This window comes from Citrus sinensis, chromosome 3, assembly GCF_022201045.2.
Source record: "Citrus sinensis cultivar Valencia sweet orange chromosome 3, DVS_A1.0, whole genome shotgun sequence".
In the NCBI taxonomy this organism is placed as follows: Eukaryota; Viridiplantae; Streptophyta; class Magnoliopsida; order Sapindales; family Rutaceae; genus Citrus; species Citrus sinensis.
Window position 1 is genome coordinate 18429956 of NC_068558.1, and position 23450 is coordinate 18453405.

Consider the following 23450-nt stretch of genomic DNA (forward strand, 5'->3'; position numbering starts at 1 on the left):
ACTAAAAGAATTAAGGGAGTAAATGAGGTTCACATTGGCAAGTCAAGTTCAGGAATTAAAGAAGTCAAAGAGATGGTTGAAGGTCTTTCCCGACAAATAGCATCGTTAACGATTGCTAAATCAACAAAACCACATGACCATGACTCATACTCAGATCAAGCCAATGCCATAGGTGTAATTAGAAAACCATCAAATTACAACCCATACTCTAACACATATAACCTTGGATGGAAAGACCACCCCAATTTTTCATGGTCTCAAGGATTTCAACAGAATGGACTAGCAGCTCCAGCTCTATTAATGCAACCAATCCCTCAAGTTCCTCAAGCCTCTCAGCCCCCATTTAGACCATACAATCAAAACTAGAACTACTCTCAACCCAGACCATGGGAGGATTCATTCCAGAATCTTAAGAATCTTACTCACTCAACGATTGAGCAAGAGAACCGCACCATTCATGAACTACAAAATAAGATGAGAGCAAGCTTCAACTCACAAGCCCAATCAGTTTCAAACCTTGAGAAGATGGTGAGACAACTTGCTTCTTCAGTTTAAACTTTGGCAATGACTGTTGAGAAAGACAAATTTCCAAGTCAACCAGTGCCTAATCCTAAAGGAGTGCATGAAGTCTGTTTAAAATTATTGATAAAAGCAACACAAATGCAAATTATTATTAATAATATATTACAAAATTAATATTCTCTTAGAATAAACTATTTTTTATTATTAATGATTAATATTAAAGAAATATAATACTATTATTTTTAAATAAAAATAACAATATTATATTTTCAACTAAAGAGAGTATATAGTACTATTATTAATTCTCTATGAATATAATAATAATATTTTTAGTAATTTTAAATTACAATCAATGTAAATTATTATTTTTTAACTAAATATAATAATATTATACTTAAATAAGTTTAATATTATTATTTTTAATAAATGTATATTATAAAATAATATAAGAATATTATTTAAATAAATATGATATTATTTTTTTTATTTTATTAAATTTAATTATATTAAATTTAATAAAATAAGGGTAAAAAGGAAGAGTCTACTCTCACCTGCTACCATGTCACTCAAAAAATGAGTGGTCCACAGAGTGAGATTCCTGGTCTTCTCTTAAAATATGTAAGTAAATACTGGAGTGGAAAGAATCTACATTCACTTATACTCCAGTAAGTGAAAATAGCATAAGTAGGAGTGGGCAAATAGGGTTTGGGCTTAAGTTACAATCTGATCCGATTGGAGAATTGAACCCAATTGGTTTCAAAATGCAAACCCAAATGAACCAACCAAATTTATGTTCAGGTTACAACAATTCTCTTTTCCAAAAATTTGCCAGTAGCTAACTAAACTTTCAAAATCTAAAATCCCAGTCTTGATCATTGCAGAATTAAAAAAAAAATAATTTTAACATATGCAAGAATTTGGAGTACATTTTAAGACCAGCCATAAAATGCTTCTCTTCAGCAAGACATGGAAGAAACTAGCATGCAAAGTTGAGACACCCTTCTTTAAGCTCCTAATGATTAACTGAGCTAATAAAAAAATATTTACTCCTGAAAAAAGTACATTTAGTTAACAATATCTCCCCATTACCATTCATCATCGGATCGCAAACATAACCTTAACTTCCTTACTTTGTGAAACTGATGATGGCAAACGAAAAGAAGTCAGTGACAACAAAGACCACAATCGGTAGATCGTAAGCAAATAGAGCTTCAATGTTGGTGCACTTGAACAGAAAGTGCGACTAGGATTATGTTGGGCTTGGGGTTGTGCGTGTGTTGTTGTGGAGTGCGAAGAAGAGAAGAAAGGAATTAGGGATTTTGATTTTTTTTTACCGTTCTGTGAGCTTCTCGAGTGAGAGCGACCTCACTTTGTTAAAAGGAAGATGCTTATTGGAGAGTTATTAATACATTTACATTTACATATACATATACATACATACATACATACATACATATATAAACACACACACATATACATATACATATACATATACATATGCATATGCGTATACGTATGTGCGCGAACACGCGCGCGCGCACACACACACACAGAGGACATGCTAAATATCATAGCTTTAAAGCATGTCTGTATGAAAAAAAAAATTTGAGGGCGCCCACATTAGAGAATGACTTTTTATTTCTCTATATATATATTAGGCTAAAATGATTTTGTTCCAATTTCAATTTAAATAAATTTAAACCGAAAGGTTTATAAGCCATTTGATCTTATAGGATAAACCAAACCGAATTGAAGCTGAAATTATTTTAGGTTTGATATGCCCACTCTAACATTAAGATTGGTAGATTATTTACAACTATGTTTTCCTTGTCAACCATTTTTTCTTTTTAAGTTATGTTAATTAATGAATAAAACTAAAAGAAGAAAATTAGCGTTGCTATCATCACTCCCTCACTCGCACTTTGCCATTGTCGATCACTCGCGCTATAGAATGTTACCACCGTGAATCGTTGTATTTCTATCAAGTCCTCTCTAGATTAAATTCCCAGATCTACCATTGTTCATAAGGTTCATCCACGAAGGGTTCCAGTGCCTGAGATAAAAGGAAATATACAATACATGAGACCTATTAAATTCAGTTACTTCTTTTAGCTTTCTTCTCTAAATTTGAGCCCATCAAATTTTACACATATCATCTAACACACTAGTTAGGATATAAAAATTTGTACTGTAACTTAAATTAATTATAATCTTTAGGGTGTGTTTGGAGTGTCACACTGTATTGTAAGGATTGAATTGGACTATAATGTATTGTGTTAAGGAGTACCAAATTTAATACAGTACCATGTTTAGTTTTCTATGTACTGTATAACATATGTTAGTATTTTATGTTATAATTTATATTAAATTAAAATTAATTTTTATTTATTATTAGAAAATAAAATAACCACTGGCAGCCCCTATTGGCTATTGCTGGCAATTTATAAATGTCATTCATTTATGTCTTAATTAGTACTGTTGGAATCTTTTTTACGGCTTTATGCAACGCCACTAATATCTTCGACAACAGAACTTCGATTTACTATATATTTCCAGAAATTTCGTTGCAGGAGATATTGGTATCATTGTGTAGAGCATGTGATAAGTATTCATTAGTATTAACTCTAATAATAAAAGCTATCGAAAAATTGTAGCAGCTAGTTGCCAATAATAGTCACTATAAGAAAATAGGCAATAAATGACGGGAAATAACCGTCATAAAAGGTAGTGCATGACAGACAGTTCAACCGTCATCTATGTCACTGTCATTAATTTATGACAGAATATTTTCCGTCATGAATTCTTGATAGTATTTTACAATCATATATCCGTCACACAATATTTTGATAAGAAAAAATAATTAAATAAAATTTAAATTTATTAAAATTTTCGCTCTATTTTTTTAATTTTTTGGTGGGAAATTAAATTGTCATTTGTAAATTTATTATTCAATTTCGGGGGAAAATTTTTTATGACAAACTTTATGATGTGTATTTCCCGTCATAAAGTTAATATTTTTAAAAAAAATTATATTGTGATTATAGTTTATTTGTGAATTCCTGTTTACAAATTTAATTAGTTAATAAAAATGAATATTGTCAAAAAATAAAAAAATAATAGTAATTAACATCCATTCAATCCAACAAATTAATTTCAAAATAAATACATCTAGTATTCAATGTCATTACCACTAATACATAATAAAACATCCCAAATTAAAAAAAAGTCAAAATATAAAACAATAGTTAAATTCCAATTAAACTCCAAGAAATTTAATTCAAATTCCGGCCACTGAGCCAAGCTCCCCAACAAAACTTCCAAAGATTAATGGAAATATTCCAACAATAAGACTTCAATAAGCAATACCCTTTTCCAGCGGCAATATATTGAATAATCTTTGAAGCCATGACTCCTCAAGCCAATGCCAAATATGTGTGCAAAATTAATGCTCTATCCACAAAAATTTCAGTCTATATTGGTAAGAAGAAACATGAAGAAACAATTACCTCAGCATCATCGTCATTGGAAGCCAAATCAGCTGTAAAGACCACAAAATGTTTGGTTAGAACTAGTGGAAGTCTTACTCTAAAACTTTTAATTTTTGAATTTCGAAAGATCTAGTAATGACAAAGATTCTCATATCCAGTGACCAAGTTTTGAAAATTAGAATACGGAATAACGTCAACTAAATTCACTAATATAAGCTAGAGGAATCCTTAGTAGATATAGCACACATGCACACATGATATGCATCAAAATACACAATAATAAATTATCTCAAAGTCAATAAGAAGCCAAAACTGGAGATAAACTTTTAGCCACTATAAGGAAGACTGATATTTGCAGTGTGATTACAATAAACAAACAGAAACTTCATTACCCATAAGTAAAGCAAAATAAATAAAGGATAATAACTAACCAAGAAATGGAAAAGCTCACAAACTCTGAACACATACCCCAAAATGAAAGAAAGAAATAAATGTTCTCATTGGATCTGAAGCACAAGCAATCCACTGACATCCTTCTATAATTAGGTAATTTAAAGGGATTAACCTCACATCTTTTACGGAAGAAACAAGAGAATTAACAACATTCCAGAGGATTTAGGGAAAAACCACGAGGCAAGAAAAAAGAAAGATCCTTCGTCAATCTAGATATCCTGACATTGCTCACCATCTACAACAGTCTGGGGCTTAAAAAGCAGGTCACTGATCTCACCCTCCCTCTGGCACCATTTTCTCTCATGTCTCATTTTTCCCTACCTGGCAACTCCCATTGCAGTATTGAAACCTATTCTATCAACTCTTCCCCCCTCCAATAATAAGACCAAAACCAATTTTACTCCCCGGTTAGCTAGGTAGTAAATGGAAATTTGTGAATCTGTCATTGACCTATAGAAACAAACTAGAACTGCATAAATTCTCTTATCTTCCAACAACTTCTTTTCTCCAGAAATAGGCACAACTATTTGACATGGAAACAATTTATCTAACATGGCCACCTTTAAAGACAAAGACATACTAAGGACATGGTTTTAGATACAGATACAAGAAACAATCACAAAATGTAAAATCTATACATATGATATTAATTTCCAATGGATACAACACTTCATTCTTTGACATAACTTCATCAGATTACTAGGTTTGATTAGGTTATACACACATTTATTCATTTATTGTTTTCAACCTATAATCTACATGCACTTAGAATGAGAGGTACCATTAAACAAGTTACTAGAAAACAATATAGCTAAAAAACATTAAAACATTAATCTAAGTAGTTCTATAGGTTTAACTAACTGCAAGAAAAAACCGTTGATTTTGTTCGCCAGATTATTGAGATCCTAATTCTGGTAAAAAGAAAATGAGATAATAGAAAATCAAAAATTAAATAGACACAAAATGAGAAATCAAGATCATACGACAACTAATATATAGCATGGGCTGCAGCTAACAAGCAATATAAGCCATGATATTATCCCAGATACAAAATTTTGAGATCCAAGAGAGATCAAGAAGCCTGAATATTGAAAGAAGTGAGTGCAGAAGGATAAGAAATCAGGTTGATATTCTTCATACTTTGGATCAACACGTAGTGATGCAATAAACTTGTAATTAGCTTCAAGTGTATAGGCTACCATGTCAACATTTCCGAAAACACACAAGATTGTGCTGGATTCATATATAGTACATATATAAAAAAAACAATATGCTTATAAACTTCATGAGAACATTGAATAATGAACTTACAATTTGATCCCTCATCACCTTGATTGCACCATTTGTTCCAATCAACCTTAATGTAAGGTGCTGGTTTCTCTTCTGATTTGAGTAGCCTTTTCCACCAACCTTTCTCTTCTTTTTGCACCGAGCATATTATGTTCCTTAAGCCAACTTTAGTCTTACATTTCTGCACCACCAGCAACAAAACTCAAAGCATTACAAAAGAGGTATATTTAGCCGCTCTTGACTCGAGTGAGAGAATAAGATAAACAGCCTAGGTATATCCACATCCATGTTATGAGATTGATTATGCAACAGCTAACTTTAATATAAAGCTTTTGCTTCAACAAAGACTAAAATGTTTGTAATTGTTATGCTTCTAGAGCTAAAATGTTTGGCAAACACCCACTTTTACTCTGCAGCTAATATCTAGCACCCACCCACACACTAAGTCTCTCGTTTGGTACAGTTATTTATCAGTAGTGGCTTTAAGCCACAACATTTAAAGTGAATTTACCCTAAAATTTTACAATGAAAAACCTATACTACCTTTAATATAGTTGTCAAAATTATTATTATAAGTAATGTTTACTAAACACTATCAACTTCTAATTCATAGCAAAGAGCTTTCACTCCACAATAGCCGTGTCTTTTTAAGCCAGAACAACACAATACCAAAGGAAGCCTTAAGCTAGTGATTTGATTTCACAACAACTACAGATCAAGCCTCAATCCCAAACATACCTAAACCAAAAGCAGAAAGCAAAAAATTAACAATATGTTTGGCATACTAAATGTCTTTCACAGTTTCATTTCACAAGGTATTTAAAGTTACAATGACAAATTGGAGCAATTTCAAGATGTGGGAGGATCCTTTTGCAGATCCCTGAGTTACTTCAAAATATGCTTTGAAGCCATGACTCCTCAAGGGATTATTAAAATTAAAGCTACAACGAACCTTATGACCTGCAAAACTGTAAATAGATCTATATACAGCTTCTTAATTAGATTATCCAAGCTTGTAAAACAACAAATTATTTGATCTACTGCATTTGAATCAAAAAGTTTAAATCAAAATTTTGAAAATACTAAAAACATAACGACGCAAATTGACCTTGCGCGGCAGAGAACAAGATCGTAGGGCAATAGCGTCGAGAAAGCAAAACGGTGAATCAAATCTACATCGTCAAGCCGTCCCCGCCTCGCTCCTCTAACAACCCCTTGCTTTGTTCTTCAACACAAATATCGTTGAGAAAGAACGTTCGATGTTATAATGGATTCACATAAGCGAAAACAAACAAGCTAACCCTAAATAGTGTGAACAAATCAAATCTTGAAATTATGAAAACACAATCGAAATCACGACATAATGGATTCACATAAGCGACGAGAAACAACATGCAAACGAGAAATTGGACCTGAGGAGTGGCTAAGAGTTCGGGATGGTAGAGAGACTTTTGTTGAAGAAGCGCTTGCTGCACTAGTGCTTGTTGCTGCTGCTGATGCTGCTTCAACCTCTGGTACTGCAGTTTTCGTCAGAATCGAAGGATTCGTAAACTGTTTGTCGAAGGATTTGTAAACTATTTAGTTCCTGAGAAAATTTCGTTAAGGTTTCTTGAGAAAATGAAAGGAAAAAAAAACAAAGAAAATGAGAGAGTGACAAGAGAAGCAGTTGTGTATGACTATATTCGTTTAACACTTAGGAAAAAAAAGGAAGAAAGAAAGTTTAAAGTACCCAAAACGGTACATTTTTGCTAGCATTTTCTTTTTTTAAAAAAAATTATTAAAACGCATCTTTTGTTTTTTTAATAAAATAATATATAAAATTTGGGTCAAAGATGGTCAAAGTAATTTTTCTATCACGATTTTTTGATAGATTAAATTTCTATCACGATTCTATCATAAGTTCGTGATAAATGATAATTCTATCATAAAACCATCATAAATTCATGATAGAAAATATTTATATCACAACACCATCATTAATTTATGATAGATTGAAAATTATGTCACAAGTCTATCATAATTTTATGATATACCCAAAATTTGTCATAAGTTTTCGATGATCGGCAATAGTTTAAATATTCACATTTAAAAAATAATTAAAATAAATTAAATAACTGAATTAAAAAATAAAAAATGAATAAATGTAGCAAAATGGCCTAAACATGGGGGTGGACGGGTCTCAATTTTATGCAAGCCATTTTGCACCAAACAGTGCAGCTAAGATTATAGAGTGAAGCTATTGGCACTTCTTCATTTTTCGTACAAAAACCCATTTTAAAATATAATTACATTCAAAGACAAATAAGAATTAAACACACTTAAGAATTTTTTCAACAAATTACTTGCATTGATAATCAATTCATTTATTTTTTATTTTTTACTTGTTACTTTTGTCTAACTAAAATAATTACAAAAATTTATTTCTCTTTTCTTTTTTCTCACTGATAAGAATTTCTATACCTAAAATTGCTTTCAAATTTTAATTTAAAATATGTTTAATTTAACATAATATTACTTTTGAGTTTTAATGATAAAATAAATAAATTAAAAAATTGAAGGATATGTCTAAAGGAAAAAAAATGATGTTTTTAAAGTTAAATAAACATAACTGGAAAAAAGAGTTTTATAAAGAGAATGGATGAAAATAATATGGCTCCGTTTGGTATAACTTTTCAAATAAATCTTATTTAAATAGAGATTTTGCTAGTTGAGTTTTTATAAGTAGAGCTTTTACTAAAAAGTTTTAGTTGTTTGGTTGTCAATAAGAGCTTTTATTAAAAATTATAAAATTACTTTAATAGATAACTTAGTTAAAGTTATATTATTAAGGAATGAAATAAGATTTTGAGATAAAGAAATGATATTTTAGACATTTTAATATTTTGAAAAAGTTTTTTTGCCTCTATTCCTAAAAGCCCTAAATTTGAGTTTTTGCTAGTAGAGATAAAATAAATTGTTTAATCTTCAAGAACTCTACTTAAAAATACAACCAAATAATAACAAAAATTTTGAAAAGAGTTTATGAGATTAGATAAATACTTATGACTATTAGATAAGTCATATCGAATAGGCATGCATGACTCAAAATTATATGGCATGTATACCGCTTAGACTTGTGCACCAAACATACATTAATTAGAGGGCTAAAGCTGCAGCGCCGGGTCTTAATGCTCGGCACTGTGCCGTTTTTTAAATGTAACCGTTAGATTCAAGTAAAATGAAGTCGATGGTTGAGATTGATTATAAATTAAAAATGGAAAAATGGGTAACTTGTTAAACTGGTTGCTCAAATAGTTGTCCCTTTCTGAAATCCCTAACATCTCTCCATGTCTCTCACCTTCTCTATCAAATTATTGATTTCTCTCTTGGATTTTTTTTTTATGAAACACATAAAATCGAAGCTACCATCTCCCACATGGGAAACAAAAAGTCAAATCCATCAATTGATTTCTGTCATCTTGAGCCGTTCAACACATCTGCCTCTCATTCTCTTTCATTTTTGAGTTAATGACAAGGTAAGATGTAATCTTAATTCTTGTGCTTTTTGTGGTGATTACTGAAAATGCTATGTGAAATAAAATGCTATGGAAAAATGGTATTTAGATGATGAAAAATTGTTGTTCAAGAGATGATTAATAGTTTGGAAGCATGAAATTAGCATGTATAACAAAATGGTGGGTTGTAGTGAGAGAGAGGTGCGGGTTTTGGGTTTTAGAGAGAGAAGATAAAGAAACGAAGGAAGAATATGATGAAAATTAAAGGAACCAACTTGCTGGATGGGTATAAGCAACTAACTGAATGGTTTCTACTCTTTCAGAGGCTAGCCACTTAGACCGAGCTGCTGACCACTTGGAAGGCAGAAACCAAACGGTTATCTTCTACATGTAATCCGCTAGTTGGTTCTTCTGACTTTTGCACACCATTTTCCTTCTCTACTGTTATTTGCTGTTGTCTTTTTATTATTATTCATTAAATTGACACTACATTTATGTGTTGTGTATTTCAGGGTTTGAACAATATAATCTAGTTATAAAATAGATATAAGACATAGTCAAAGAGCATATATATACTTTTTGTAAGTATAAATTAATTAATTTTTTTGAAGTTTTTATGGTACTAATTAGTTTTGTTTCTATTATTGACGTAATATTGAATGTTGTGTATAGTAAATATAAAGCACATAAGGTTAGGCAACAAGGAGCTAGAAAGGTTTGTAGGGCCACAATTCTTGAAAAATAAAAGAAATTAACGAACGAGGAGAAGCATCATTTTGGGACAATGTTTGAAGACCCAATTTTAGATGTTGGTGAAAGCAGCATTGTAAAAGTGGATGAACAATGAAAAAATAAGGATAAGCATGACTAATTTATTTTATCCCATTGTCGTGTGAGCGCATTCACTAAGGTTATTTCCATATTCTCACCGGAGCAACAAGCTGTAATTAAGAAATTGGCTACAAAAGCATCCTAGACTTAAAATGTGGTTGGTTGAGATAAGAGTTTTGTGAAACACTTGTCTAATAATGTGACACAAGCGGTTTTGAATGGCAGAGAATTTTGTTTAAATCTCATTACCTTCAGCATCGTAATGGGGATCAAGGGTGGAAGTGACCTATAGACATAGAGGAAGAAGTTGGTGATATTACTGAAGTGCATGCTAAGTATAGAATCGGTTGAAGAGGAATTGAAAAAGCTATTGTTAATGATCGACTAATAGTTAGTGAAAGCTATGATGATGATTTTAAGATCATTTCTTCTTTGATGATGATTTTAATATCATTTCTTCTTTGTTTCTTCTAGGAATTGCATTACGTCCCATAAGTTCCACTTCAATCCAATGTATCTTCATGCTTTGAAAGATGTTCAGTCAATCAGGAAAAAGAATTGGGCTACATGGTGCCTTAACTTTTTGTGGAAGGGTATAGTTTCAGCATAAAGGACACCAAATGAAGTCGGTTAGTTGTTGTCTTATGTTCTTAGAGGTATGTTTAACATATCTTAAATGTAATAACTATTTTATACCATTTTAACGTATTCCTATGAAAAATAATATGACATTATATTGCTTTTGTTCTAAAGTTTACTTCACTACTATTCTGCATGATTGTTGTTCTATCAATAGAACAATATGCCTTATTAGTGTATGGACCAAAAAAAGGGATTCATCGATTCTTGAATTAGCAGAAAAAGTATGGGGGCATCACAAGTAGTGGGGTTTGTATTATTCTCTATCTTGTTGATGCATGTATATAATTTTAAGAACCAATATAAGTTATTCTTGTTTGTTTTAGGTTCCAATGTGCGAAGCAAATTTTTTTCAACTCCAAATTCATTTCTCTTATTTTGAACATACCCAACATACTGAGCCGAGCACTATTAATATGGAGGCAACTTTTAGGGTGCTTACAGAGCTAGTCTAGAGAACTAAACACTAAAATGGATTCATTCGATGTGAGAATGGAAATGATTGATAAGTCATTAAAGGAATTGAGATCAAATTGCCTGGTTCGTGTACCATCAAAACAACCATCTGATCCATCGCCATCACCGACCTTCAAAAGTCCAAAACCTACGTGTCCACTTAGAAAAACCTGGTCGACCACTGATGGGAAAAATAAAATGGTTTGTTAACATTTATGTATCCATAACGTTGATTTTGATGAAAACTAACAAAATTAAGAATGATTAAGCTTTTAAAAGTTCAAATTATTTTTATATATTTTAGGTAAATCATTATTTTCATAATATAAAAGTTTTGTACTTAATGAAAAAATGATTTTATGAAATTGGTTGTTTTCAAGTTAATAGTTTAAATTGAAAAAATATTGAGAACTTTGAAATCAACAAGTATTGTTTTGAAATTTTAAAAATGAACCTGCTTGAAATATTTTATAAAGTTTTGGGTAATAGTATAATTTCAAAAATTTTTGGAAATCTTCAAAACTCTGGAAATGGACCTATTTGTAATGTTGTATAAAGATTTGGACTACAATATAATTATAACAATATTTGGGGCAAAATTATAATTTTAGAAAATAATGTCACTGTAGCTATCACTATAACAAACGACTAGCCGTTTGAGAGATAATAGCTAACCGACATCGAACATAATTGGAGTTTAATTTCTAAAAACTTATGGCGATCCGACATCTGGAAAACAATGATCCAACAATTTGAAATTGTAGCACAACGGTAACTTGCTCAAGTCAAAACAACGATCCGATAAGGCTTAACGGCGATCTGACTTTTTGTAGAAAGTCAATAATGACTTGTTTTCAACTCCAACTGTAAAAAGGTTGCATTAAATCCAAATTAAAGTGAATCTAACGAATACGCGAGAACATATTATTGAGAATACAATATTTCTTGAGCTTTAATTTGTTCATTCATTATCTAAATCACACCTTGGGCATATATTTGTAAACACATAGATTGTATTGAGAAAAATCTTGTATTTAAGGAAGTGTGAGTGTGAGAAACACTTGGGTTAAGGGATTTGGGATAATCTCTTGTTGTAAAGGTTGATTGACACTTGTGAAGTCAATTTTAAAAGATCTTGAAGCCTAGGAGGCTTGGATAGTGGAATATTCAAGCTCGGTGAGCTTGGAGGCATGGACGTAGGCGGGGTTGGTCAAACCACGTAAAAATCGCGTGTTTACTGTCTCTTACTCTCATCTCTTTATTTTCATTGCACATAAATTTTTTTATTTCGAATTTGATTATTTTGTTTAAAATGCATTGAGGTTATTTGTTACTTAAATTTTTAGAAATCCAATTCACCCCCCGTTTGGGTCCTAGTTAGTATTTCATGGTTATGGTCAGTGATGAGGACTTAATAGTGCACAAATTAAACCTCGATTTACTAATGGCCTGGATTGGGACAACTGAAGCAGTAAATGAAATTCAGAAAGATCTCTTCTACTTCATCGGAAATTATGTCCCCATTCCATCACAAAGTCCCTAAGATGGGGTAAAGTTTTGAAATCTCATTTTGTAAAGATTATTTCCATTATAAATCACTGACGGATGAATTGACATATAAATTTATTTTATATAAGATATAGACGAACCAATTGACCTTAGACAAGAACTTTAAACATCTGCTAGTGTCAGTGTATTGCAAACGCGACAAATTAGGAATCATAGGTCACGCCGGTATCAAATCCAAAGTAGAAAGTTGGTTCATTTCAAGATAACGACCCTATTACTCTTGATCAATTGAAGCTTATTCAATATGCTTTTGATAAACATATTCCCAGGAGGTATACATGGAATTGGTAATAAATTATGTGTAAATGACTTTTATAAAGTGTCACTCAAAATTCTTACGTATTGCTTTTAGTGAAATCATTGTCTCTAGTTACAGCAAACTTCTAAATCGGCATTCTTTATTGAGTCTTTTGCCTGGGGGCATATCTATTTGGAGAGATATGAGGTTTCAAAATTTGGTCTTGTCATAGTGTAAATTTGTCCTGGTTGTGCAATTTTATTGTACTAATAAATGCATGAATCTATTATAGTATAGATTTATGGTGACGAGTGTCGATCCCATGAGGAGGTAGATTTAATTATATACAGGGTTAATTTTTTATGTGTGCATATGAATTGGCTGGAGATGATTTTTGAGCAATACTAAGATTTAAAATGAAAACGGCATGAATAAATTAAAGATGAAAATAATTCAAACAAAACACTTGAGTCTCTAGATTCACACGCAACACTTCACCATGGGCGTAATATTTCTTTTTAATTGTAATTAATTTATGACGGGGTATTTTCACTACTCATAAGCCTCACTTTAATAAATATGATATCAAGCGCTTACTGTGCTAGGGGGTGATGATCTTTCACTAAGTGGGTGTCAAGTACATGTACACGCAACACTTCACCATGGGCGTAATATTTCTTTTTAATTGTAATTAATTTATGAGGGGGTATTTTCACTACTCATAAGCCTCACTTTAATAAATATGATATCAAGCGCTTACTGTGCTAGGGGATGATGATCTTTCGCTAAGTGGGTGTCAAGTACATGTGGTGCCAGGCAATAATAATTCTTTTGTCGACAATGTAGCAAGACCGTCCACTAAATAACTTAGATGCACCTCTATCAACAATGAGTCAAGACAACCCACAAATATTAGAGAGAAGTCTCTTTCTAATAAATATGGTGTGAATTGTTCATCGTGCTAGATGTAACGATCTTTCACTAGGGAGCTAGTATACCATGCAAAATCTGGATATGGTACACTGTCTATCAGCAATGAGTCAAATGAACCACACAAATCAAAGAGAAAAATAAAATAAACTTACCAAAATAAGCTCATGAATCATGTTAAGGCCTCACTTTCAACCCAAGCTAAAAAATTAACTTAGCCAATCGTAATAGAAATAGGGTAAAATGGTAATTTTATTAAAAATAAGTAGAAAATACAAGGTGGAGTGACAATTACACAAAATGGAGCTCAAATTTGGATTCAGAGCTGTTAAGTTAATGGGGAGCCCTCTATTTATAGATATAATGAGTAAATCATAGCTATTAGATGAAAAAAATTCGGACACTCAAGATTGCGTTGCCTAGCAAGATCTAGTTGGTTGGAACACATTATCAGGCCCAATAATATGCTATCACATCATCGGTCATTGCCACATTAGCATTTTTCAATCAAATAGGATACTGCCATGTCGTTAGTCAACTCCACATCATCTGTGAATGACATATCATTGGTCAACGCTATATCAGTATTTTCCAGTCCAATAGGATGTTACCACATCATCAGTCAAAGACAAGTGAGCTGGTCAATGAATGCCACGTTAGCTAAGCCGAAACAAAATTCTAAAATTATAATTTTGTTGTTTATACCTTTCCTTAGGTTTTCAGTTGTTCTGAGCTAAAAAATGTTATCTGTTTTGCTGTTCAACTTTTCGTTAAACATGAAATAACCAAAATACCTCCGAAATACATAAAATGCCAAATCAACTACCAAATGCCACATTAGCCGATCAATGCCATGTCAGCCGGGCAATGCAACGTCAGTTGGACACCACGAAAATTCTAAAATTAAGATTTTAACCTTTATGCCCTTCTTAAGGTTTTCAACTGTTTAAGCTAGAAAATACTATCTATTTTGTTGTTCGACTTCTCGCTAATCATAAATGACTAAAATACCCCCGAAATACATAAAATACTCAAATTATAACAAAACATACAATATCAAAGTTCAGAGGAATTAAACATATAAAAGTAAAAATGTTAGTGAGACTTGGAGTGCAAAATGATAATTTTACCTTTTCTAAACAACACACTCCCCAACCAGCTTATTGCTAGCCCCTATCAAATTTAGCAATAATATCTAGTAAAATCCAAACCAAATTGAAATCTGTTTACCAAATAAATGCATTCTTTGAAAATTCTATTCTTCCCCTTGCCACTCAACCATCAATCAATAATTCAACAAACCTTCTTTTGTACTTGGTGATGTTTGACATAATGATTATTGATTTGGTTAAAATAAAGTAATACTTTTGTCCTTACCACTTCGTTGAAGTTTCTTCCTCAGGCAGCAAGTTTATTTAGAATGTATTTCTAAGCAACTTTAACCGTTTTATGCAAACACTCTCTGCTTACTTAGGCAGTAGGCTCGGTTACTAAGAAAGAGGTAGGTTGGACAAATTAAACTCTCACTGTTTTACGCGAACACCCTCTACTAGCTTAGGCAAGAGGCTCAGTTACTAAGTAAGAGTTCACACAAGCTCGATTAACTCTCACCATTTTATGGGAATACCCTTGCTTACTTAAGTAGTAGAGTTACTAAGTGAGAGTTACGCTTCTTTTTTTTCTTTTTTCTTTTTCTTTTTATAGGTAAAATGACTATTGTCTTTGGTTATTACTTACTAATGAAACGAAAGGACTAGGTATTACAGAATCTCAACTTATTACCACCACCACTTGTCGTGTGAGTTTATCTAGAATGGTTTGTTAAGTCTTTCAAGATGGCTAAGGTAAACAAAAAGGTTTAGTCAATAGTATCATAATAGAGAATTAAAAAATTTGTGTTCTTTTTTTATTATTGTTTAAACTTCAAGACTAATAAGATACGTGTCTAGAGTAATTAAATTCCATATTCAGCCACCTTCAAATCTGTCCAAGGTTAGTCTTTATAACAAAATTAGTAAAAATATCACAAGAACTGAAAAGATGTGTTTCGATACTAAGCCATCTTTTGAAAATATGCTTTTTTGTACTAGGCCATTTTTACTAATAAATAAATAAATAAATAGGATATAAGAATACAAGAACACAACTATATTTATTCCATAATTGTCAATTATTCCCTCCAATCAACCAAAATAAGACATTGTCTTGAATGTCTAGAAGGAAAGAAGTAGAGTTTAGGAGACATCACCTGAACATTACAATATAAAATATTTAGGAATGGAGAGTTAAATCTAATGGTGTGTTTACTTGTGGGTTTGGGGAATGAGAATGAATGAATGAGAATGAAACCTATTTTTACTTGACAAAATGTAATTTGGGAATGAGAATAAATTGTGTGGGTCCCACACAATTTGGGAATAAAGAATGTGAATCTCATTCCCATGGGGGGGTTGGGAATGAAAATGTGGGAATGAGAATGCAACATAAATTTACTTTTCTATCCTTCTAATTTTTTTCATATTTCTTAAATTACCCTTGTTCAAATCACAAATAATTTTATTATTTTAAATGTCATTAATAATAATAATTATTATTATTATTAAATTTTATTAACTTTATTATTTTGGTTATTATTAATTATTATTATTATTATTTTCATTAATATTATCATTATTGACAATAAAAATAATGATAAAAAAATAATTAATTTATTATTATTAACAATATTATCCTTATTGTTGTTATTATTATTATTAATTTTATTATTATTATTAAATTTTATTATTATTATTAAATTTTATTAAATTTATTATTTTAGTTATTATTAATTATTTTTATTAATATTATCATTATTAACATTTATCATTATTTTTATTAAAAATAATAATAACAATAATTAATAATAAATAAAATAATAAAGTTAATAAAATTTAATTTTAATAATAATAATAATAAATGTTAATAATGATAATATTAATAAAAATAGTAATAACAATAATTAATAATAAATAAAATAATAAAGTTAATAATTATTATTATAATAATAAATGTTAATAATGATAATATTAATAAAAATAATATTAACAATAATTAATAGTAACTAAAATAATAAATTTAATAATAATAATAATAATAATAATAAATGTTAATAATGATAATATTAATAAAAATAATATTAACAATAATTAATAATAACTAAAATAATAAAGTTATAAAATTTAGTAATAATAATAATAATAATAATAATAACAACAACAACAAAAATAATGATAATATTGTTAATAATGATAAATTAATTATTTTTATTAATTATTAATATTATGGGTATTTTGGTAAATTGATTCTCATTTCCATTTATTTTGCCAAGTAAATACATCAATGGCATTCCAGCACATTCTCATTCCTATTTATTTTTGCTAAGTAAACATTGAAATCTCATTCCAATTCCAGCTCATTCACATTCCCAGCCCATTCTCATTCCACCTCATTCCCATTCCCATGAAGTAAACGCACCATAAGGGAAAATATCCAACCCGTTTTTTCCAACTTTTTCAAAAATACACAATTCCTTTTCTTTTCTTTTTTTTGTGGAATCCACCTAAAATTACATTTTGTTTCACTTTTCCACTACCGTTTGAAATCCGTTAAGAAAACTAACGGAAACTTAAAAAATGACAATTTTACCCCCAAAATAAAAATTACAATTTCACCCTAAAAATGCCAAAAATAATCAGATTTAATGATGAATATCATTATTGGTACATTAATGAAGTACAAAAAAACTTAACTACTAGAGTTATACCTCAATGAATAATAAAACTCTACTTATCTTCAATTCAATTGATGGTTTGCGAGATTTGACTATTTTTAATACTATTTTTATAATTTAGCATTCTAATTAAAGACATATTTAAAAACAAATACCTTGCATTTGATGGTTATGGAATTAATTTCTTTATTGACCGGTGGGAAAAATAATTAGATTTAATCTTATTATTTTTGGCATTTTTAGGGTGAAATTGTAATTTTCATTTTGGGGGTAAAATGGTCATTTTTTAAAGTTTTTGTTAGTTTTCTTAACGGATTCGAAATGGAAGTGGAAAAGTGAAACAAAATGTAACTTTTGGTGGATTCCAGCAAAAAAAAAAAGAAAAAGGAATTGTGTATTTTTGAAAAAGTTGGAAAAAACGGGTGGACGATGGATATTTTCCCTAAATTTAAATTATGCTTCTTACTACTACTGCTATCATTATCAGTTGACCAATTCGATACAAAAGTCTTGGGATTTGGCTCTAGTTTGTAAACTTCTAAAAGATCAAATAACTCATTAGTAGTAGAAGGATGAATAAAAAGTTTTTTTTTTTACTGTAAATGAAATGAAATGATTCTGAATTGCATGGTTAATAAATGCTACGAAGTCATCATAAAAGTTATTAATATTTAACAAACCGATGGACTTCTGATGACTATCAAATGGGCCTACGAAGCAAATGTGATTAGTGCCTCAAGAGTCGCAAGATCTCATGGCAAGAAAATGAAAGCGTCAGCATGTTTTAGCATTTCGATTATTCTTTTTTGCATACCTGAGAGTCTGAGACAACTAACTCCTCTCTAAATAAATATATATTTTTTTCTTTTATTATATAAACTTTTAATCTTTCTCTTTATTTTAATAACATTATATTTTTCGTACATTTTCTATTTATTTATCTTTTTTTTACTATCACTATTTTTTCACTTTTTAATTAGTATATTATTTTAATTTATTTTTTAATATTAAAAAAACAACCAGTCAAAGACAACCCGGCTTTCTATAGCCACAAGCCAGCCACCATAGTATATTGGAGCCTCCCTAGACAGCCATCGAGAACAACATCTGTCACTTGAACCCAACGGCAGCAGGCAATTTGAAGCCGTCGCTCTCCTTTCTCATTGGACCCAAGCAAGATTCCTGGTTGCTCTCACTTACCACAATCGCTAACATTTCGTCAGTCAAGGTTCGTATCTAATTTTTTTAAATTTAATTTCATGAATATAAACTGAACGCATTATTTTAAAAACTGAATGCATTATTATCCTACAGTATGTTATTTTTAAGAAGTAGTGCTTGATATATCATATATGTGGGCAGATTAAAGGAACATAACTGGAATAACCATCATCAACCTGGATAACCATCCTCAACAAAACTGGCCCTAACAAGTTTAACTAATCAGGTTCGGATAGAGTCTGCTCGTTTATTCAGCTCGATTCGCATTGTATTAATTTGGTTGTGGAAAAAACTAATTGGTTTAATAAATGGATCGAAATCGAATCAGCCCAAATAACAAATGAATCAAAAAGGAATTTTGGCTCATTAATGCTTTTATTCTTTTATGATTCATTTATTTAACCGGTGAGTCATTAACTACTTGAATACGAGTTGAATTCAATTAAGTTCGTATTATTACGTTACAAAATCTTGAGCTTTTCAAATGCTAAATCATGCATCTATTAAATCATACCGACTTTACAAGAATTTGTCACAATAATGACTTCGTTGAGCTAAACTTTGTTCTTGATCAAGCCATTGTCCGTTGAGTATCTTGAGCTTGATTTCACTTGATTCACTTGCATAAATATTATCCTTCAAGAACTAGTGACAATGTGAAATACAATATTCATCATATCACCTAAGACACATGTTTGTTATCATCAAAATTACAATATGTGTAGCCTTTTAGGCTAACAATCTCTCCCTTTTTTAATGATAACAAACATCTCATGTATTTTGACATTTATACTCCTCCTTAGTATATGACATACATAATTCAACATATAAATCAACTATGAACCCTCCCTGAGAACGTGATATTTAACAAATGTAAGCTCCCCTTAAATATTTCAAAATCATGCATTAATACTTCAAGATCAAAATACATGTTACCTGTACATGTTACATGTCTCCGGGAATTCAAAATACATGACTTCTCCTCCTTCATTATCAAAATTACTAGAAATTCATGCTCAGGCAAAAAATAACACCTAAATGGTTAGTCAAGAAATATATAAAAATCAAGCTTGCAATTAACTAAAGAGTTTTACCATTCCAAGAATCTAGAAAACATCATCTAAATATAAAGCATCCAAATTTCAAACAAAAATCGTCCTCAATCCACAATTAAAGCAACAATGCATCTGAAAATATAGTGCAGAATAAAACAGAGAACTGAAATCAAAATGAAGAAGAACATAATACTATGGAGATGGTGGATGTGATGAGAAGGGTGGTGGTGGAAACCCAAGAGCAGCGAAAAGTTACTGCTAGCCATCAAGAAGTTGTCGTTATTGAGCAAAGAGGCGATTATGTTGATCAAATAAGCATTGCTATTAGTTAAACATGCGTTGTTGCTCCGAAATGAACTGAATTTGAAAGGCCTCAAATTGAGATTGAAGTTGGCTCTGCTGCTTGGAAATAGAATGCACTTCAGTAATAGTTGTTGCATCGAATCCTCAGGGTCTGCTGAAGTAGAATGGGAAGGACCCTCAGAAGGCGGAAGATGTGATCGCTGTGGAGCACTGAGATCAGGGAGCTAGTTTGGTGGAAGGACATCGTTAACGATATGATGATTTGAAGAAGCTAGTTCAGTAACCTTATTTTTTTTTATCTCTAGTCTTTTGACCATTGATCATCTTCTTATATAAATCACAAATTGGCTATAGCTTCATCTCTTAATTCCTTAGAACTAAAAAAGGTTGCTTTAATTATGGGAACTCGAAAATGTTTAAGAATACGAGTGATAATGTTTCCAAAAGGAAGGGATCGCTTTGCTATACCTACACTGTTAAGCATATGATGAAGAATGGTATAACCGACATTTAGCACTCTACCCTGTAGAATGCTATCCAATAAGGCCATATCTAAATGGGTAACTTTATCATCAAGTCCAGAGCGAGGACTAATGACATGATAAAGGACACTATAAAGAATTCTAAGTTGAAGGGGTAAGGCTTGAGATTTCAAAGTGGAGTTACAAAACTCAAAAGATAAATCAGAACGCATACAAATCTTTTGAATAGCATCTTCAATAGAATGCCGCGGATAATTTATTCTGCCTCTAGTGTTATAGAGTTCTAGCCTTTCATTTGGAGTTCTAAGAATTTTATCTAAATCAGCAACATCAAACTCAATAAGAATCCCCCAACACTTGTAATAATCCTATTTGTAGTTTGTGAAGAAATAAGCATATTCAAATAGAAAACTTTGACTAAGTTTGGATAATATTGTTCCTTAAGAACTAAAGCATTTGTCCAGCCCATATCCACAAGAAAATCACTAATAGATTTATCACAAATAGCTAAATTCTCCAAATTATCAAGATTAGCAAAATAGGGGGTGAGAGCCGACCTTGACATAAACTTGTCGTGAAAACATTTCCGAATAGGTGGATGCGGAAAATGGGTTAATATGAACTCTGAATTGTCTCCATGTTGTTTCTTATGCTTCTTGGCTACTTGTTTTCCCTTGGATTTTTGACCACCAACCATGGTTGAAATAAAATAAAAAAATACCCAAGCACACAAATTCGGATTTTCAAAATATTGAGTGAAATGGGTAAGTTTGAATCAATTAAAATGATCCTAAAGATGATTTTAAAGCAATTTATGGTGTTGATTGGATTAAAAAAAAGGGCTAAAAAAAGCTTAAATTATAAGAGAGAGAAATGGGTAAGCTTAGGTTTTGATTTTTGGGATTTTGAGAAATAAGTGATTAAATAATGATTGGAAAGTGTTTAATGAGGTTAATTGGTTTGGTAATGGTTTGGATGATTGATTTTGGCAAGAAAATGAATGAGAAATGAAGAAATTTTGAGTGGAAATGGAGGAGAGGCCATGGGTAAAGAGAAAGTGGTGAGAGCTTGAAGAAACAAAGAAGAAAAAGCACCAAACCCGTGCCTAGGCGGTTAGCCGCTTGGGGCAGGTGGTTAGCCGCTTGCTCTTGTGTTTGGGCAGGTGACCGACTCCTTGTTGTTTGTCTGCCCTTTTTTCACAGTCCGGCTGAATTTTGAGCAATCCTGAGACCATTTCGTGATCCCGAAACATTTCAAAAGTGATTTTAATCATGAGACATGATAATTAACATTCAAAATATTATAAATTCAAACATATAACTCATCTATCATACATATACATCACACAATCATGAGACATGGTAAGCACTTGAAGATTGAAAATTCAAACATATTACTCATTTATCATGCTTAGGCATTACATAGTCATCAATAATCATCAATCAATCAATTTTAACAGTCTCAATAACATGATTACAGATGTTTATGCAAAAATTTCATCATCCTAAGTTCATGCCAAATTTTTAAAAATTGTTCTTCGCAAAGAGGTTTTGTAAAAATATCGGCAAGTTGTTTTTCCGTAGAGATAAACTCTAATGCAATATCTCCTTTTTTAACATGATCTCTCAAAAAATTATGTCTAATCTCTATATGCTTGGTTTTAGAGCGCTGAATGAGATTCCTTGATAGGTTTATAGCAATAGTAATATCACACATGATAAGAATTTGTTCAAGATTAATGTCATAATCTCTAAGTGTTTGTTTCATCCAAAGGGCTTGTGCACAACAACTACCTACGTCTATATATTCTGCCTTGGTGGTTGAAAGTAAAACCGAATTTTGTTTCTTAATAAACCATGAAACAAGTGAATGGCCTAGGAAATGACAAGTTCCCCTAGTGCTCTTCCTATCAATTTTATAACCAGCAAAATCGGCATCCGAATAACAAGTTAAATCTATATGGGTTCCTCTAGGATACCAAAGGCCAAGATCTATGGTTCCACTCAAATAACGGAAAATTCTCTTAACAGCAAGTAAATGATATTCCTTGGGACATGATTGAAATCTTGCACACAAACATACATTGAACATGATATCGAGTCTACTTGCGATTAAGTAAAGTAAAAAGCAAATCATACCTCGATACATTTTGATATCAAACTCTTTACCTTTTTCATTTTTGTCAAGCTTGATTGTTGTGCTCATTGGAGTGTTCTTGGTCTTTGAGTCATCAATGCCAAATCTCTTGAGTAGATCTTTGACATTTAACTTGGTTGAGAAAGATTCTCTTATTGTTTTGTTTGATTTGAAGTCCAAGGAAATACTTCAATTCTTTTATCATGTTTATTTCAAATTTCTAAATCAAGTCCAAGAAATATTTCAATTCTCCCATCATGCTCTTTTCAAATTCTTTACTCATACAAGATGAAAACTCTTTGCACAAAGACTCATTAGTAGGACTAAAGATAATATCATCAACATAAATTTGAATAACAAGTATAACTTGGTTCTTATGCTTAACAAAGAGAGTAGTACCTGCTTTTCCCATTAAAAAACATTATCCAATAAGAAATTCTTAAGTCTATCATACCATGCTCTAGGTGCTTGTTTTAATCCATACAATGTTTTTGACAACTTATAAACATGATTTGGAAATTTTTCATTTATAAAACCAGGGGGTTGTTTCACATACACTTCTTCCATAATATAA

General features: G+C 31.0%; 2 long non-coding RNA genes across 3 annotated transcripts; one reads left to right on the forward strand and one right to left on the reverse strand.

Annotated features, from left to right (window-relative positions):
• Nucleotides 1-3645: 3645 nt before the first annotated feature.
• On the reverse strand, nt 3646-7451 carry LOC127901430 (uncharacterized). Of its 2 annotated transcripts, none has more exons than XR_008053581.1 (4): nt 7166-7451; nt 6862-7055; nt 5775-5934; nt 3646-4060 (listed from the first exon to the last, which is right to left on the reverse strand). It is a non-coding gene; the product is annotated as an uncharacterized LOC127901430 (long non-coding RNA). The 2 variants fall into 2 exon arrangements; XR_008053580.1 differs by having other exon boundaries at nt 6862-6978; nt 7166-7447.
• A 1595-nt stretch (nt 7452-9046) lies between these two features.
• On the forward strand, nt 9047-10830 carry LOC127900937 (uncharacterized). The gene is made up of 2 exons (XR_008052844.1): nt 9047-9268; nt 10553-10830. It is a non-coding gene; the product is annotated as an uncharacterized LOC127900937 (long non-coding RNA).
• Nucleotides 10831-23450: the final 12620 nt, after the last annotated feature.